Source organism: Lissotriton helveticus, chromosome 4_1 (genome assembly GCF_964261635.1).
Source record: "Lissotriton helveticus chromosome 4_1, aLisHel1.1, whole genome shotgun sequence".
NCBI lineage: Eukaryota > Metazoa > Chordata > Amphibia > Caudata > Salamandridae > Lissotriton > Lissotriton helveticus.
The window spans coordinates 1,718,758,221-1,718,774,810 of NC_136063.1; positions in this window are offsets into that span (position 1 = coordinate 1,718,758,221).

Sequence of the window (16,590 nt, forward strand, 5' to 3'; positions counted from 1 at the left end):
TCTCCTGGTTACAGCGTAGTCTGAGGGGCGGTGCAGGTCGTTGTGAGGAAACGAAGAGTCTCAGTTTCCTCACAACGATGTGGATAGCCATTACATTGCATGCGTTGTAAAAGTGCACGCGATGTAATGGTATGCATAGTAATGGTTAAGCGTTGTTACATCGCATGCGTTGTAACGCATGTGATGTAATGACTTGCGGTGAAACAGCCGCGTTGTAATGGCTGTTCACCCCCCTGGTGGCCACCATCCACCAATTGCCACTCCTCACAGGTGTACTCTCTGCTGGCCCTGATGGACATTATAGCTGGCTTTGTGGCCCTGTCAGTGCACCGGGTGAACTGAGATAAGAGCAAGGCTCTAGCGCACTCACGTGAGACAAGGGTGGCAATTCATGGATATCCCTTCCAATGGATGCCATCGCACATCAAATACCTATGGATCTTGGTTAACCGGGTCTAGACCGTATGGTGTTGGACAATTTGTATCCTCTTATAGTCCACATAAAACTGAACTTTGAAAAGTTGTCCTCTCTGGGTTTGTCCGATTGGGGGAAGGTACAGGCATGGTAATGCTCCCAAGGTTTACATATGCCCTTGGCATTCTACCTCTCTTGATACTCCTGGTGATGCTGCACTCAGTGAATGATGGGATCTGCACTTTCATCCTGGGTCTTTCCTCCCCCGCTTGACCTACACCAAACTCCTGGCATGCTGCTCATGCGGAGCCTGGACTGACTGTTGGTTGAGCACTAGGTCCTGGCTCCCCACCTCTTGCAGATGGCTTACATGCTCCCCAGGATGCCAGACCCACCGCAGTGGGTTTCGGCAGAACACATGCCACTGTCAGACTGGCACATACTCTACCCCTTGTAAGAGGGAGGCACACCAGTGAGACGTCCTGAAAACCCGATACTGCTGAAGGACTGGACTATTTAAGGCCCAGCGGTGCCAGGGGACAACACCTGAAACCTTCGTGGGTTACCTGTTCTGGCGCACAAGTGACAGAGACACGGGACACTTCCTTCGGCGTCAAAGATCAGCGTTTATTACTGCAGGGAGGCAAAAGTCACAAGAAGTACAACAGTGTGTAGGTTCTGAGAGTCTGCTTCAACTTTCAAATGTGGATCTCTCCTTTTTATACACATTTTGTTCATTGAACAACACGCAAACAAAAGGTTACAACTCAGTTCCCACAGTAAACTACAAAAGGGCTTCTTTCATGTTTTCAGAACCCCGGAACATAATTACAGTAACATTGCCGGTTCCCAACTGTAAAAGCACATCTTCTCACCATTAGGCACATTCCACTCTAGTTGTAAACGAGCAAGAGAAAGAGACAAGAACAGCTGCAAGGAAGACAGACATTCGTAGAGAAAAGAGTTTGAGGGTAATATCGGAAGCAGGATCACTGGATCAAAGGATTCGATCCTAGCACATGCACGGCTGAAACAATAGACTGGCACGGCAAAATTACCCTCAAGCGGAGCCATCTGCCTATGCAGTGTCATTCCTCCGGTCATAAAAGACGCATGAAAGGAATATGCGTCTTCCGTAAGACTTGGGAACTAAAGGGTCATGAGGCGGACAGTTGCCTGCTCGCTGACTACGTGAGGGCAAGAAACAAAATGGATGCCGTATCTAAAATGGAACCCGAGGGTTCAGATGAAGAAACGCGTAAATAAGGCGAACCCCTCCAAGTAGTGTAGCGAAAACGCGCACACTTACTGAACTCGTCATTTACGGTTCATAGATACCAAACTTGCCCATATCCGGTCATGCCCAAAACATCGTAACGATTCTCACAGAACCTCAGACGCTCCTTTTGCCCTCATGTAGGCAAGCACTAGTCGAAATCAGAATCGATTTCAATATTCATCAGATCATTCAGGTGTTGCTGGAACATTATCCTATCCATCAATGCCTCTTTGGTAACAGATGGCCTTCTTATACACGTAGTAGCACAAAGGCCACATAAGGCAGGACCACACTGTACACAAAGACAACACGTGAACAGGAACGTCACAACAACCCCTATAATCATCAGAATCTTCCAACCCCAAGTCGACATCAGGCCCCAAAACCATCCTAGAAGCGTCCAATCTCCCTGGTCCACGTGTATGGAGTCCGAGATTTTATGCAACTTTGAGATGGCTTGATAGACAGTTGGAGCATTATCTGGTATAAAAATGCAACAACTCGAATGGATGACCTTACACACACCACCTCTATCTGCTAGAACAACGTCTAGAACCATACGGTTCTGTAACGTCATAAGTCTATCCGCCTGGAGCTCTGCTGTCAGGTTACCAAGGGCGCTTGCAGTGATATTAGCAGTCGATTCAACCACACGAGTCAGCTGTCTCAAGTTCCTACTATTAACCATAGGACCCCAAAACGGTAGGAAACCCTTAAAGAAGTCTCCTGCCTCTTGACCAGCAGTATCTTCTCTACTAATAACGCCTCTCACAACTCTAGTCTTGTGATAGTCCGAGGCAACAGTGAAAGTCGGTGGTAGAAGATTCGCGATATAACAGGTGCCTGAGAAGTCACGAGGCAACCATGTATAAGCACGATCATAACACACGAAATAAGTACCCTTGGCAGTCAAAAAGACAGGGGAAGAGAGCATTGGTAAGACATACGTCTCAGTACAAGCACTCTTCCTAAACTGAGCTCTCGGATTTTGACCAAGACCTTGCAGACAGAAGTGACCAAGGTGGGGTACGATCCAAATCGGAGACGAGCTCTTAAGCTGTCTATCACCCACTGATATACTGTACTCAGTCTCACTCAGATCCTTATATGTTCGCACCTCCTCCTCTGGGATAAGCGATGCATCAAAAATGTCTCTATTCAGATCAGCAATAGCTATCGCCAAAGACTTGTGGTACGGGCCAGGACTAAGGTTTACTGAACGTGGCTCTCGATGGGGGTAGGAATCTAGTGCACTACGGAACATAGTTTGGAATGCTCGAGCTGACCCTTGGGAACTATATGGAAGGACCAAATACGGAATACCCTTATCCATGGTATGTGGCATCAACCCACACACCCAACAATTGGTAGTGTTCATCACCAACTGATGCTGATGCAAAAGTTGAACAAAGGAATTGTTCATAAATTCCGCACGTCTGACTTGTTCATGTTGAGGCAGAAGATGAAAGGAATGTGGAGAAATAGTGGAAACAGAATTCAGATTGTGGGAAGGAGGAGTAGGTAAAATAGGAGGCAACAATGACTGAATTCCAAGGTATACTCCACCCACTAGTAGCATATAAACAGTTAGGAACACCAAAAAAATCTGCAACAGAAAACATTTGGTTCGAAACATCTTACGTTATTTTGATCTTTGCACCGACATTTTCTCCATTTCCGACAGCTTAGTAAAGTCCATCCTCTAAAAGCCGTCCGTGGCGTTCTTGACGCACTTCGTTCTGAGTAGCGATTATCAAATCCCAGGAGTTCCCAGAAATCGACAAAAGAAATCGACCTAGTGTCAATAACCTGCTAAACAGAAGAAAGTACCCGCACGGCCCTACGGCCAACCCAGATGATAGGTTTTAAACAAATTTAGCATTCAATTTAATAAGTCTCTTAGCTGCACGAAAAGGAAAGGGTACACAATATAAGATGTCCACAATATTCAAGGCAAATGGGGGATCAAAAATAATAAAAAATATTTTATTAGTCTTTAGTGCGTGATCGAAGAAAATACCGACATCTTCCGGGTCTAGTCTGATCTTCAAACAACGGTTCAGGTGGCAAGGCAGTGTTCGATTGCTCAGGTAAAAATGCAGGACTTGAACTCTCCAATGGTAATGACGCAGACAAAGTTCCGGTTGATTCAACAGGGTTGTCTGATCGAACTAAGTTGCTTTCCACGAGCTGAGCATCACTAAATGGTATATGGGACAAAGGAATCTCAGTTTCAGTCGAGGCAACTCCTTTCTTGATCCATGCATCTGCTGGCAAAGGAAACGGTACCTTCTTTGTATGGCTCGCATGTACCCAATGTTTCCTGCCTACCAGCCGAACTGCGGTCCTTGTTGCCAACAGTACCTGGTGGGGTCCCACGAACCTCGGCTCAAGATTTCGCTTTCGTCCAAAGTTCCGGGTAAGGACCCAGTCACCTGGTTGGAGCCGATGACCAGGTCCCTCAGTTTGTGCCGGTAGAGCTTCAAAGACCTGTTGATGAATCAAACTCAATTTAGCAGTCAGATCATAAAGATAGTCGATCAACATTGGATATTCAATTCTGTTAAACTCCTTAGGCCTCGGAACTCCCCAAATATTCGCAGGACGGCCAAACACAATCTCATATGGGCTAAGCCCTACTCGAGAGTGTACAGTCGCCCTGGTCGATAAGAGAGCTAGGGGCAAAGCATCAGGCCACGATAAACCAGTCGTTGCCTGGATTTTGGCAAGCTTCAGTTTCAGGGTGCCATTATATCCTTCCACCAAACCTGCCGACTGAGGATGATTAGAGCTATGACATTTTTGGACTATGCCTAGGCCATGACACACACTCTTCATCACACTTCCCACAAACTCACTTCCGTTATCTGACCACACAATCCGAGGCATGCCATACCTGGGGAAATACTCCTTGAGCAAAACCTTTGCTGTGGACAGGGCAGTATTATCCTTAAGGGGGTAAGCCTCAATCCATCTGGAGAACGCACATACTACAACCAAAACGTACTTCAAGTTATTGCATCTCTCCATATGGATGAAGTCTAACTGAATAATTTCAAAGGGGCATGTAGGAGGAGCAAAGTGGCCAGGTGGAGTGGGGGTGCCCTTACCAGGATTATGCATCAAACATACCATGCAATTCTTTACCACTCTCTCTGCACATTTAGTAATCCCATCATTCTTCCGTACAGGAAACAACAACTTGCATATGCCTTTTGCGCTAATATGTGCTGTGCCGTGGGCCATTGTAACAGCAGCAAGCACATATGCATCCGGTAACATCCATCTCTGTTTGTCTGACAGATCAACCCAACATCCATTCTCGTCTAACTTCCCCGTGCTTTCTTTCCACTTAGTCTTTTCCATCTCAGTGGCCTCGTTCTGTATTTCCTTCACACTCTCAACTGTGTTTTCACACATACTAGTCTCCGTTGGCCATCTCACTGAACTCGTAACATACATTCGATTTGTCAGATCTCTGGCTGTCTCTTTCGCAGTCTCATCCGCAAACGCATTACCACGACCAACATCATCTGTCACTTTCCGATGCGCACTACATTTAATTATGGCCACCTGCTTAGGCAATGTAAGTGCATCTAAAAAGGTCATTCACAAGCTGTCCATGCTGAATCTTTGTACCATGCAACGTAAAGAATCCTCTTTCTCTCCACAATCGACCAAAACTATGCGCTACGCCAAATGCATACTGACTATCGGTAAACACATTCACCCGCTTTCCTCTAGACAACACACACGCTCTTGTCAGCGCTACCAATTCAGCCGCCTGAGCTGAATTCTGACTCAATCTCGCAGTTTCCACAACCGTACTCAATGTCACCACAGCATACGCAGTCATTACTTCACCATTCGGCAACTTAAAGCATGAACCATAAACATACAGAGTACCATCGGGATCTACCAATGGAGTGTTTTTCAGGTCAATACGACCTTTCGTCTCTTCTTCAGTTTTTAAGTAGCAATCATGTGGTGCTACATCACCTAATTCCATGCTGACCGGCAACAATGTTGCTGGGTTCAACACATTACAACGTTTTATTCGTATATGACTGGCCAACAATGTCAACTCATAACCCGACAATCTTGCACTCATCAGGTGTTGAGTTTTTGTTCGATTCAAGAGAGTGTCAACTGCATGCGGGACCATCACCGTAAGCATATTATCCATGACCAGACCTGCGGACTGTCGAATAGACACCGCGGCTGCCGCTGTTGCTCTTAAACAACTTGGCAATGCTCTAGCTACTGGGTCTAAGGTCGAAGAGAAATATGCACACGGACGTTGTTTGTCACCAAATTGTTGCGTCAAGACACTCAACGCACAACCATCCCTCTCATGAACATATAGTGTAAACGGCTTACTGTAGTCAGGGGTACCTAACACAGGAGCCGAACACAACGCATCACGTAATTCAGAAAAACCTTTCTGACACTCTTCAGTCCAAGGCAAAGGAGTCGGAACATCCTTGCACGTGAGAGCTAACAATGGTTTCGCCAATAATGAAAAATTTGGAATCCATTGTCTGCAGTATGACGTAATACCTAGAAAGGCACGTACATCTCTCTGAGTTTTTGGCACAGTCATTCGGGCAATCGCTGCGATTCTTTCTGGGGTCAACCTTCTCCCTTCTTTTGACAATAAGTGACCTAAATAGGTTACTTCTTGACAACAATATTGCAGCTTAGAAGGTGACACCTTGTGATGCAAGTCACATAAATGCCGCAACAACGATACTGTAGCAGTTCTACAAATATCCTCGGTATCGGCTGCCACCAACAAATCATCAACGTATTGAATCAACGCCGCACCCGTCGGTAACACGAATGCGTCAAGTTGACTCTTAAGGGCTTGACTGTAAATCGATGGACTTTCACAGTAGCCTTGAGGTGCGCGTTTAAACCTAAAACTGCGACCACCTAATGAGAATCCAAATAGGTCTCTGCTTTCCTCAGCGATCGGAATACTAAAGAAAGCGTTCTTTAGGTCGATCACCGTGAACCAGGAGGCAGAAGCTGGAATCAAGGTCAACAAGGCCGTGATATCAGACACCACAGGAAACTGCGGAATCACGATTTTATTCACCTCTCTCAAATCCATCACAAAACGGTACACAGGAGGTTTAGATGGATCGGTTCGTTTCAAAATAGGTAACACAGGACTATTACACACATTACCCCGAGTTTCTTCAATAACATCCTTTTTGATCAGATCATAAATGATCGCTAACAGTGCTCGCTCACCATCAAGAGAAATGCGATACTGAGGTATACGTGGTAACCGCACGTTTGTTTTCAAGTGAACCACATACGGTGGGATGTCCAATAGGCCCACATCATTGGGACCCGTGGCCCATAAAGACGCAGGAAGAGAACTCAATTCCGGTGGGAACTTATCAATCGACAAGTACATAGGAGAAGTTACTCTCTGACCCAATGTAAGCTCCACTCCCGCAGGAGAGCAGTACAAAGTCGCATATAACCGTTTTAACAAATCCAGACCCAAAAGATTTTCACCACAACCAGAAGATAAAATCAATGGGGCCTCTAGCTCACGAGGACCAATCGTGAGGGGCAAAGGGCTAGAGACAGGATTGCTAACAGGGGCGCCGGAGAATCCAATGGAAACATTTGTTAAGCCGGACAAAGGTGCGCCAGGGAGTTTTGAATGCATGAAGGAACTTTTCGCTGCACCAGTGTCTAACAGAAAAGGCTCAACTACGCCAGATGTGGCAACTGCGACGTAAGGCCCTCTCTGATCCACCGGAACTGACACTACTCCCTCTCTTTGTCGATGGCTGTCCTAGCAACGGTCATCTACAACAATCTCATGCTCAACATAATAATCGTCCACATGGTACTGTGTAGATCTAACAGACCCCGCATTTCGCTGGTCGAAGCAATTATTCGCGTCTGATGAAACATGAGAGCGCTCATTCTGGTTTTGAGGGATACCCCGACCTCTACCTCGTGATGGCTGCTGAGGACCACCACGTCCTCCCCGAGCTGAAACAATTATTATAACGATCACGTAAGGCGGGACAATCGAATTTTATATGGCCCTCTCTTCTACAATATGCACACTGATTATACCCAAGCGTAGATCTTAAGTCGGGGGAGTCAAAACGGAACTGCATCCGGGAAGACTGTGATTGTGGCCGATACTGCTGTTGTGAATCATTTTGATTCGAACGCGGAGGATACGCTTGCTGCAACAAAACCTTTGTTTTAAGCTCCTTCGTTTTCTTATCTGAACGATCACGTTCTTCTTTCTCCCTATTCTCATAATATTGAGCCGTCTCTAATATTTGAGCAGTGGTCGAAACAGCCCATGCACTTTCTGAATTTTTTAATTTGTTGCTCAGTTCAGGCAACAAGTTTAACACAAACTTGTCAACAAATAACCGTTGACCTCCTTCAGTACTCATGTCCTGACCACTATGATCGACAAATGCTTCCTCAAATCTAGTAAAGAAATCCGAGACACTCTCGTCCTTCTTTTGCTTACATGCCGACAATTTGTCCCAATTTACCCTTATCGCTGGCATAAGAGTTTTCATGAGCGTAACGATCTTCTGAGGTAAATCCACAATTAACTGTTCGGGCTTAGCCCCACCAATTTGTCGTCCATCTGCCGCTACTAATGTGGCCCAGTCACCACCTAACTCAACTAAATGATTTTCCTGGCGGATTTTCGCCCAAATCGGTTGTGGTACGACATTACTAAATAGCATGTCGATGTCAGCAAGGTTCATAATAGAAGCATCCACCAATTGGGATAACTCCTTATAATAACCTGCCGGATTCTTGCGCGGATCAGGCAAAGATTGCTTTACCTGTAAAACTTCCGATCGCTTCCATGGGAGGTGTATCCAAACTCTTTGGAAGTATGGCGGAACCACAGGATTAGCATTAGGATCACCTGGCATCCATACTGGCGGTACCTCTCTCATAGGATACTGACCAGAGGTTCCTTTCTGAGTATCAGAATCAGTACCAAACAACACTTGAGAAGGCACTACGTGTCAGATCCCGCAGCGCGATCGCGCCTGCCAAAGCTCAGGAACTACAATTCCCATGAGCAGGCGGGGTCTCGCAGGAAGTACTTCACCGACGTAGACGCGCATCCGTGTGCGCGTTATTCTGGTTCTGTTGGCGCTTGGCGTGGGAGCGGCTGCTCTGCACGTCCCCCTTTGTGTCTCCTGGTTGGCCCCCTCCCTTTGCACTCTGCTCCTGGAGAACTTCGGCATCCTGGTCTCTGTTGGTGTCGGGGCTTGGCACTATTCAGGTATTGCCGTTCTTGCATTCCTACCGCCATCGCGGTAAGCTGTTTCTCTTTTCTTTTGTTGTTGGGATTGCGGGAAGAACGGAGACGGCAGCTCTCCGAGGAAAAGCATCGTTGTTATTTTCCCTGCTAAGTTGGGTGTGGCGGAACACGGTGGCGGTCGAAACCACGTGTTACCGTACACCCGGATTGTATTGTGGAACTAAGATAGCGGGCGCGGTAGTGAGGCTAACTACGCGTCTCCGTTATTTACCTGTGTACTCACAAGGAAAAGACAGAGCTGGGCATGTAGTGAGGCAACTACAGGTCACCCCAGTCTCTCATTGTGCGTTCTCTTTTTGGGGGTTTATTGTTGGCAGATTTCTGTGGTGGTCGCAACTACGATTTGCTGTTTGGCATAACCCAAACATTTACTGTATGGTCATCCTTTATTGAGCGGAGTGTTGTAGTTTTTGCTGCCTACACATTACAGTGTCTCTCTCTTACCTTGTGTTGAAACTTTCATCCTTACTTGGATACCTTGGACACCCCTTGTACATTGCGTCCTCTGGCTCATCTGTGGTATGTTGTGATGGGTGGGATATGTGTATTAGTACAACGTATATGTGTCTGGTATGACAGGGCTGTCTTTTGTTAACTGTATATCAATGTGCTCCTTAGGCCTTCCTCACAGATTGTGGCAGAAGGGCTGTAGTAATTTCCTATCCAAGATCGGGGTTTCTTTCCGCTCAGGTACTTACTTATTTTCATGATTTATTAGTGAGACTAAATGAGAGTAGTAGTCCATGGTAGCAAGCACCTATCTGATGCCTGTCTTGTTTTTTGTTACAGGCGTCCTTTCCCTGCTGACCCTACCCTTACCCGTCCCACATTTTTTTTGTTTTAGTTTGTTATTTTTCTCCCTCGCCTAATGGCTCGAACACCCTGTGTTTCTACTTCAGGGTGTTGGTGACATTTGGAGGTGGAACCATAATTGCAGCGACTGGATCCCGTGGAGTGACCCTGACACTACGGACCTAAAGGCCAACAATCGCTCTAATGCACGTCGTACATCATCTCCTACAATCATACCGTTCATAAATTGACTTCGAAGGTCAGTTATGTCAGGCGGTACATTATCCAACTCATCATTATCCCACTCTTCGTTCAAGGAGTTGCACATTTCTTCAAACACAAACCTCTGCGTGGGCTCATTAAACTGAGAAAATGTCTCAAAAACCACGCGCGAAGGGTATCTAGCAGGATATCTAATCCACCTACGTGCCATAGTTACTAGTGTCTCACCCTCCCTTCTCCCAGGGAGTTGACTTTGTCTCTGAGGAGTTCAAAAACAGCGGATCGAGAGACCGATCCAGAAAGCGGCGAATAGAGGGTAGCAACAGTATTAGGAATACGATTACGAACAGAAGGGGAAAGAAGAACAGGAGCAACAACATTAGAAGTAAACGTAGGGATAGTAGGGGTAGGCAAGACAGCAGGAGTAGCAGAAACAATAGGCTGAGAAGGAACAGTCGAAGGAACAGGAGGAAGAGGATCAGGTACTGGGACAAGAACAGGACCAACAACAGGCTGACCAGCAGCCGCCAGAACGACAGGGGGAACTACAGGAGGATCTACAGGAGGAACTACAGGAGCCGTAGCACCCGGTGCGTAAGGAGGTGGTGATTTCATTAAATACGCTAACAAAGGATCCTCCTTCGCGTCTTCTTCCTTTTTTATCAGGACTAGATGGTAAGACTGGATAACATTTATCCACCTTCATGTGATGCAACCTAATAGAAACTTCATTCTCTTTTTCTGCTTTATCTCGTTCACATTGTTCAGCACGTTGCATCATCGTAACAATACCTTCTCTTTTATTTTTCTTGAACTGTCTGATTTCCTTCTGCTTGGCCTCTTTACGCCATAACCGAAGGGAATCAAACATAGCTGGCCTAGCTTTCTTTTTAAACAACTTCATTTCGAGATTATCTAAAATCTCAGTTTCAAAACTGCCGTGTGGTGGCCAACTAAGGGCACCATCCTTCCTAGTGTAACGAAGCCAACAGTCATTATATACGATAGGGCCCACACCATGTCGACTATAGAGCTCATAGAGCGGAGTTCCAACTGGAGGTATCGGACATGAGCCCTCCAACCGGGAATCCTTATTGTAACATTTAAAGAAACCAAAGAACCCACTATGGTTAGGCATCGTGCACACTAACCTAGTATCAAACTTCAAGGGTTACCGAAGTACAAAATCTTCGAAAAAATATAAAACCCTCGGTTTTTGGCAATTGCAACTGTCAAATAACAACTAAGAACCAACAACTAAGAACCACAAATGCAATGGAACCATGCAAAACAACTAAGCTTCAACAACAACCAAGGATACTGGGAGCGACCCACAAATACTTAACTGAGAACACAATGGAGTCACCAGGAAGGCCCGTCTATCGTCTCGCCGTACGAAAGGACTACGCCAGGCGCCGAAAACAGGTCGACAGTCAGGGCATCGGTCCGTCGCAGCCGTCAGGAGGCGGGAAGCTTCGCAGGAAAAAATCTTCGGGCCACTTATTTCGACAACAGGATCGATGAAGCGGGGTGCACCTTCCCTCGGAGATTTCACACGAAGTTCCTCACAATCGTCAGGCTTTGGACCGGTACCGCTGATGTCGCCCCACGTTGGGCGCCAACTGAAGGACTGGACTATTTAAGGCCCAGCGGTGCCAGGGGACAACACCTGAAACCTTCGTGGGTTACCTGTTCTGGTGCACAAGTGACAGAGACACGGGACACTTCCTTCGGCGTCAAAGATCAGCGTTTATTACTGCAGGGAGGCAAAAGTCACAAGAAGTACAACAGCGTGTAGGTTCTGAGAGTCTGCTTCAACTTTCAAATGTGGATCGCTCCTTTTTATACACATTTTGTTCATTGAACAACACGCAAACAAAAGGTTACAACTCAGTTCCCACAGTAAACTACAAAAGGGCTTCTTTCATGTTTTTAGAACCCCGGAACATAATTACAGTAACATTGCCGGTTCCCAACTGTAAAAGCACATCTTCTCACCATTAGGCACATTCCACTCTAGTTGTAAACGAGCAAGAGAAAGAGACAAGAACAGCTGCAAGGAAGACAGACATTCGTAGAGAAAAGAGTTTGAGGGTAATATCGGAAGCAGGATCACTGGATCAAAGGATTCGATCCTAGCACATGCACGGCTGAAACAATAGACTGGCACGGCAAAATTACCCTCAAGCGGAGCCATCTGCCTATGCAGTGTCATTCCTCCGGTCATAAAAGACGCATGAAAGGAATATGCGTCTTCCGTAAGACTTGGGAACTAAAGGGTCATGAGGCGGACAGTTGCCTGCTCGCTGACTACGTGAGGGCAAGAAACAAAATGGATGCCGTATCTAAAATGGAACCCGAGGGTTCAGATGAAGAAACGCGTAAATAAGGCGAACCCCTCCAAGTAGTGTAGCGAAAACGCGCACACTTACTGAACTCGTCATTTACGGTTCATAGATACCAAACTTGCCCATATCCGGTCATGCCCAAAACCTCGTAACGATTCGCACAGAACCTCACTGCAGGCCATGCGGAAAGCACTGGGTGAATCGCCTTCTTGAAGTGGATCCCTGTCTCCATGTGCAGGTGCCCCTATGGGGCAACAACCGCCTAAACATTGGAGGGGAGGTGCTCAATTGAGAACAATGGTGAGAGGCGGGCATCCACAACCTGGACCAGCTCATCGCAGACAGGACCATTAAACCCTTTGAGCAGATGCGCAAGGAGCTCAGCCTACTCCCAAACAAGAGTGGCTGCATCTACAGCTTCAGCACTGTCTTCAATGTAGCCTGGGAGCATTGCCATCTGCATTTCAGGCCTCTCCTATAGTATCCTCCTTTAGGATGTGGGGTAGCTCCCAGAGGGTTATTGTGGTGTTCTATGATCTCTTGAACTGCCACTTATTCTCGCTTCTCTCCTCCACAACTTCTGAACCAAATGTCAATGAAGTTGAAGCCTGGGCAGACCTCCTAGTGGCACTTGACAGGGGGACATAGGAGTCCCACTTGAAATTCTGTCTCTTCAAAACACTGCATGATATGCACTGGGCCCCGGTGAAGCAGCAAAAGGTGAGAATGTTGCCACAAGTAAACTGTTGGCAGTGCCTCACTAACCCATGTGACCTGGTGCACATACTAGGTGACTGCCTCTCAATCCAGCCCTTCTGAGATGCAGTGGGGACGGTGCTTGGTGAGACTCTGCCACTCAAGACCCCTCTCCCCCACTCTTTGATTCTACTGCATGACATGGGGGCATCTCCATATGTAATGTTGGATACTTGTAAAGCGCACTGTTACTCTACCAGAGTGTCCTGGCGCTGTAGACCGCTGGGGAACCCGTCCTGGTTTTCCCTGGGAGATGGTCCCTTTCTGGGTATCTCCAGGGTGAAACCAGGCATCCCCGGCGTCTGTGGGGGGCCGTTGTAGAGATGAGGCAAGCTTAATGCCCAGAGTTACCGAGTGTGTTCCCTGGTTAGAGTAGGCACTGAGGCGAGAATTATCGAGTCCGTTGACCCTGGTCCAAGACCCTGCCGCGTCGGGAATTGAACCCTGGTCCCGGGCCGTTCTCTGCTTACAGGTCTGCCGCCTCTAACCAGTGAGCCACACCTCTCCACTCTCTTCCATACTCAGCCCCACCTCCTGCACACGGCCCGGGCAACAGCCAAGATATGCATTCTTTGCCACTGGAGCTTCCACATGCCCCCTTCCCAAGAGGAGTGGTTGGCAGTAATGTTTCAGGTGCCACCCATGAGCGTGTCATATATAACCTCCAGGACAGATCGGAGGTATGCCTACAGACGCGAGTGCACTTCCTCCATGACAGAGTGCAGTGAAAGTGATTAATTCAGCACCACAAACAGGCTACAGCACTGGGATATCCCCACCCCGACATCGAACACTCCCTCAATCCTCCGGATATTCCCCAAACCACTTCAACCCCCTCCCTAACCTCCCCAACCCACTTCTTTTCTATTACCCCCACTACTATTCCCCCTCCTCCTCTCAACTCCATCTTTTGTCCTCCCCTCTCCCTCAGACAATCCATGCCCTATGACATGCCATATACTTGCAGGCTGCAAGCCATACCATCCTTTCCTCACTTGCAAGACCTCTGCCAAGACCATGGCCCGCCCTTCCTTCACCTCCACTCCATCCCAATCTGCCCTTGAAGGAGGTGACCTTCCTTGTTTATACTAACCAGGCAGCTTGCTCCTCTCCAGGCCAGCAGACCCCAGTCTAGGTTGATATCGAGGTTTACTACACTTGAGGACAACATATGTGATGTATACTCTATTCGATTCCCCCCGGCCATATCCCATCTCCCCTTCCCCCCTGCCCATTTTGAACTATGTAATATATATTGCATCAATGCACCGCTTTAATGATTTTTCAATGAAGATTTACAACACAAAAAAACAAGCATTTGCAATGCAGTAGGACTAGCATTTACGCAAGACCTATTTAATTGGAAAAGGGAGTGTGGGCGGGGAGAAGGCACGAACGGGAGTGGAGGAGGGGTGAGGGAGGCTGAGAAGTCACAGATTGTGGGAGGGGTTGGGGAAACAGGGAAGAAAATAGTGTTCGAAGTAAAGGGGCCAGTAACCATGGAAGGATACAAATGACGACATGGCCTCATGAGGAGGGACTAACAAGCCTAAAACCAATCCGAAGGCAATATTTTGGACCTAATCCAATGAAAAAGATGGGTGGAGAGTGGGCGGAGCTGCCACGAAGCTTCCATGCTAGCATGAACACTGCATGCCTTGCAAAGCCAGCAGCGCATGTGCTGCAACGCTAGGCTCATCCTAAAAACAGCATGTGTGCTTCTAAGCAGGCAGGTGTACTTAGAACATGTATAATACCTTTTTAATTTTAATGCACATTAAAGGTAATACAATTGTTATTGACACAAAGAAAATGTACTGTTTACTGTTAATTAATGTAGCCTGAAATTGTACTCCATTATTTAAAGGTTATTTACAGTTTGGCGGATGTAAAGCAGTACCCTGTCAGGGAAACTCTTGTCCACTAAATTAGGATTTTCATCACATCATCCTTTCTCTTACACACAACAATGCCAAACACACAATGCTCTCTTGCACTCACAAACTAACAAGACTGTCTTTGCTTAGTAGGATAACGTGTATTACAGAAGGGTTGAAAATGTACCTGGTCTGAGCTAACGCATTTACTGATAAATTGCTTCATCAGAAGATATTGTGTTTCTTACGCTTGTTACAGGATGCTTCCTTGACAAAAGTCCGGGGGAATCCTTTGCAATTTGTCTGCTATTTAGGGTAATAGTTTTGACTTGGAAATGTTGTGCTAGACGAAAGTGAAGCTTATTGTGGATCTGATATATATTGACTTATTTATTGTACTGTTAGAGATAAGCGTGTATGGTCTCGCGGCCATTTTACAATTTTATCAATTGAGAATTGCCTCAGATCATCAGATAATGCTTGTGATGGGCTGATTGTGGTCCCAGTTGCATGGGGGAGAAAAGTCTTTGAAACTATGGAACACATTTTAACAAGTAAGCCACATTATCTATTCTGGGGGCATCAAAGTTATTTTTAGCTTGTATAATTAGGAGTGTGTATTTTCTGTACTAATCAGGTGGTTGGGGATGAGAAAATAATTCTCAATATAGAAAGCCACTAGCTCCAATCTGGCCATCAGCCATTTCTAAATATTAAGTCTTGTTCCTTAGCTGCTTATATAGAACATAGATATATGTTTTCGGGTCTGTATTCCTAAGAGAAGTGGAGAAGTGTGGCTCAATGGTTAGAGCGGCAGACCCTGATGCAGAGGTCTAGCCCGGGACCAGGGTTCAATTCCCGCCTTGGCGGGTCTTGGGCTCAATTTCCTTGGACCTGATAATTCTCGCCTCGGTGCCTATTCTAATCATGGGTCCCACTCTGCAACTCTGGGCAATAGCTTGCTTAATCTCTACAACGCTAGGATGCCTGGCTTCACCTTGGGGGTGCCCAGGAGTGGGCACTTCACAGGGAAAAGCCAGGAAGGGTTCTACAGCGGTATTCGTACAAGCGCCAAGATACCCCAGCTGGGGTCGATTCGTGTGCTATACAAGTACACTACATTTACATAAGACAGAGGGTTCTATATGACCTACAGTCCTTACTTTTTTTTAAATAACATAGCACCATCTCTAAGAAACATGCAGTATTTAGTTTGTAACTTTGAATTTTACCCCTTATGGCCTCTTTGGGGCACTAAAACTTCAAAATCACGATTGTGTCTCCAGGTACAGCAAATGTTTCAATATTACTTCACACTGTGTGATAAAGTGGATTAGTTGGGGGTCAATGGTAGTCGGACAAAAGTAATATTGTCACTGTTTATGGTAGGTCCTAGCAATTTAAACCTGAGCATGGAACAGAGTAGACAGCCTTAACTTAAGAAAATGTGTAAAGCATATAAAAGTACCAAAACAGTTAAAAAGCTGAAAGGACAAGACAATAAAAATCCCATTCCAATCTATAAAAACAGAAAATAATTTAATAACCAAAATGTCCAA